The sequence below is a fragment of the Bubalus kerabau genome, chromosome 13 (assembly GCF_029407905.1).
Source record: "Bubalus kerabau isolate K-KA32 ecotype Philippines breed swamp buffalo chromosome 13, PCC_UOA_SB_1v2, whole genome shotgun sequence".
In the NCBI taxonomy this organism is placed as follows: domain Eukaryota; kingdom Metazoa; phylum Chordata; class Mammalia; order Artiodactyla; family Bovidae; genus Bubalus; species Bubalus kerabau.
In genome coordinates, this window is record NC_073636.1 from 82599580 (window position 1) to 82603294 (window position 3715).

The 3715-nt window shown below is 43.0% G+C and overlaps 1 long non-coding RNA gene across 1 annotated transcript; it reads right to left on the bottom strand.

The window, feature by feature from the left end:
- Positions 1-972: 972 nt before the first annotated feature.
- LOC129626133 (uncharacterized) lies at positions 973-2087 on the bottom strand. Its single transcript, XR_008701782.1, has 3 exons — positions 1971-2087; positions 1737-1857; positions 973-1179 (listed from the first exon to the last, which is right to left on the bottom strand). It is a non-coding gene; the product is annotated as an uncharacterized LOC129626133 (long non-coding RNA).
- Positions 2088-3715: the final 1628 nt, after the last annotated feature.

Genomic DNA, 3715 nt, shown 5'->3' on the forward strand with positions numbered 1-3715 from the left:
TCCCTTTCCTTCACCCTTCCATTGAGGTTAATGGGTAAATTCTCAGAAGACCAAACAAGATAATTCCTGTAAAGCACCGAGCTCAGTGTCTGCCACAGCAGTAAACCTTCATGACTGTTTTGTGTATTATTATTAATAACGGGCAGTTGTAGCATTACCTCCACTGTGGATTTGTCCCAAATTCTCTCGATCTGAATTACCCCTTCCTCTTGGGAGTTTCGCATCTCCATGTACCATACCCTAAACCTTGCTAGTTATCAAGAAGTTTAACAAGGTCCCTAGACATCTTCAAGACACATTTGGAAAAGAATATTGACGTTTGTGTATATTCACATGCGAACACACACGCGCGCGTGCACACACACACACACACACGGAAGTCCTGACAGGAGAAGTCACTTAATTTCTGGAAATAGTGGATAACATTTACTCACTTTACTCTGGGCCAGGCACTGTGGGAGCACTCCCTGGGCGTGATCTTTAATCCTTGTGAAAAATCCTTTGAAGTAGACACAGCATATTCCTAATTCATGGAGGAAGAAACTGTGCATTTGCTCGCGCAGCTGGCGTGACAGAGCTGGGCTGTTACCCCAGGTCTCTTGGTCCCAGAGCCCGAATGTGAACCTGTGAGTATCTTTGTTCATTGCATCGGTGTCAGAACCAAGTCTGTGGTCAGCTGGCTCGTCTTGCCAGTTTGTGTGTTTCCTCCCCCATCGCCCCATGGAGAAGGTCCACTGTTTGCTCCTTCACATCCAGGGATGTTAGGCACAGCAACATTTGATCACTTTTCCCCCAGAAGCTTCTTAATGCTGCACAAAGCTGCACTAGAAAGAAAAGAAGATTTTCTATCTGTAATTTTATTCCCAAATAGTGAGCCAGGTAGCAACAGAGAGTGAGGAGGTGGGGCTTATGAATGCACTAAGCCCCTGTCTGTATGGGGATGAATTTCTGAAAAGAAAACGGAAATAGCGCTCTGAGAAAGCAGGCATGTGTCTTTATTATGGTAGATGTGTGGCTCCTCCAGGTAAACAGCTGAGCCCCGATTCCTCTCTGAGGAGCCATACAGCAGTACCGTTCTGCATCTGCTGGCTTGAAGTCAGGAAGCCAAAGGCAAGGTTTTCATTGGGGCTTTGTGGACTCAGCCCCCCTCCTACTTCCTCTCTCCAGTGATGCATGGTCCTGAAAACAGCAAAGATGATGGAAATTGTAACCAACAGCTTAGTAAATATGCAGGTCATTTTTTCTTTCTTATTGCTTTTGGAAAGATGGCATTGCAAATTTGCCAACTCATTTTTTTTTCCCAGACAGTGAAAGCAAAACTATCTGTTAAAAAGTGTGTGGAGCTGCCAAAATCCTGCTAAGCAGCCCCCAACATCTGGAATTCAAACTGCTGCAAATGCAGGGAGCAAGAAAGCTATTATCCTGCTGTTCCCGGCAGATAAAGTCATGCTCATTAAGGCTTAGAGTGATATCCAGGGATTCAGTTCGACTGTGAGAATAGCTATTGTCTTGTGAAAGTCTTGCCTCATGCTACTGAAATCTCATCAAAGAGCATGAGATGCTGTCTAAAATAGGGGTGATGTTTCCCTCTGTATATGTGTTCTCAATTAAAGGTACTTTTATTTAAACACACAGCCATTTGATATACAGTAAATGTTTGTTTACCCAGAACTCAACCAAATAAAAAATTTTTAGTTAGCCTGTTACTCAAGTGGCCCAAATAGTAAAGAACCCACCTGCCAATGCAGGAGACATAAGAAACTCGGGTTCAATCCTTGGGTCGGGAAGATCCCCTGGAGGAAGGCATAGCAGCCCACTCGAATATTCTTGCTTGGAGAATCCCATGGACAGACAAGCCTGGTAAATCCACGGGGTCACAAAAGAGACACAACTGAGCAACTCAGCACACAAGCACAGCACACGTGGGCAGGGTCAGATTATCTCCCTGTAAGCTAAGCGAAGGCACTTACCGTCGGGCAGAGGGGCAGGCCTCTGAGACAGGCCGCTATGTATGGCTGTAATAACAGAAGCAACGAAAAGCAAGTCAAAGAAACAGCTCCAACATGGAGTCAGAACTGCCTTATCCCTGCATCAACAGCAGATTTTCATAATGATGAGCCTGTTGTCTTACAGCATTTTTACATTTCTTTTCTATCATCAAAGATAGATTACATTCTGCTGAGTAATATATGTTTAGTATTTTGCACGTGTATTTGAGTTAGTTCATCAGTTTTAACTATTGAAGTGCAGGATGGCAACTGGTCCCTTCAGGCACACTGCAGGCCCCGGCCCTGAACAGGTGCTGGTGGAAGATCTTTAACTGATGACGGGGCTCCTTCCTCTGGGGCTTCCATCTGACTTCAGCATCCAAGCCACTACTAAAACCTGGGCCACACTGATGCTAAAATACCGAATAACATGTTTCTGCCATTAAATTAATCGATAAGATTTCACAGAAAATATTCAGTTCAGGGCTAGATAAACAGAATTCTGTTGATCTTATGCAAAACTGTATTGCATGGATTGCATTTCAATTGATATGTCTTTTATATGATATTAGCTACTTCCTCAGTGTTTATAACACTGATCAAAACTATGCAGGCTGCAGGTGAACTTAGGCAATGTTAGTAACATAAAGAAACAATTCATGTATTTTAAAGGGCTGTTGCTGCTGCTGCTGCTAAGTCGCTTCAGTTGTGTCCGACTCTGTGCAACTCCGTAGATGGCAGCCTACCAGGCTCCCCCGTCCCTGGGATTCTCCAGGCAAGAACACTGGAGTGGGTTGCCATTTCCCTCTCCAATGCATGAAAGTGAAAAGTGAAAGTGAAGTCGCTCAGTCATGTCTGACTCTCAGTGACCCCATGGACTGCAGCCCACCAGGCTCCTCCGTCCATGGGATTTTCCAGGTGAGAGTACTGGGTGGGTTGCCGTTGCCTTCTCCATTTCAAAGGGCTAAATGAGATTAACTTAACATAGTATATTTCTTATTGTTCGGTTGCTGAGTTGTGTCCAACTCTTTGAGACCCCATAGACTGTAGCACGTTAGGCTCCTCTGTCCTCTGCTATCTCCTGGAGTTTGCTCAAATTCACATATATCCATTGAGTCAATGATGCTATCTAACCATCTCATCCTCTGTTGCTCCCTTCTCCTTTTGTCTTCAACCTTTCCCAGCATTAGGGTCTTTTCCAATGAATTGGCTCTTTGCATCAGGTGGCCAAAGTATTGGAGCTTCAGCATCAGTCCTCCCGATGGGTATTCAGAGTTGATTTTCTTTAAGATGGACTAGTCTGATCTCCTTTTTGTCAAGGGACTCTCAAGAGTCTTCTCTAGCATCACAATTCAAAAGCATCAATTTTTCGGTGCTTAGCCTTCTTTAAGGGTCCAGCTCTCAAGTTCATACATGACTACTGGGAAAAACATAGCTTTGATTATATAGACCTTTGTCAGCAAAGTGATGTATCTTCTTTTTAATACACTGTTAGGTTTATCAATGTAGTATATGAATATTATAAATAATGCATATGATATATATCCCATGTATCTATTAATATATATGTGTTTATTAGCAAGCTGCTGCACCATAATTAACAATAGTAGCCAACTCCTAGGAAGTAATATGTTACGTTGATGCAACCACATGTGTTATATTTTAATGGACTATATTATAAAATGCACAGATCTTTAAGTGTAAAGTTCAATACATACATTCATATA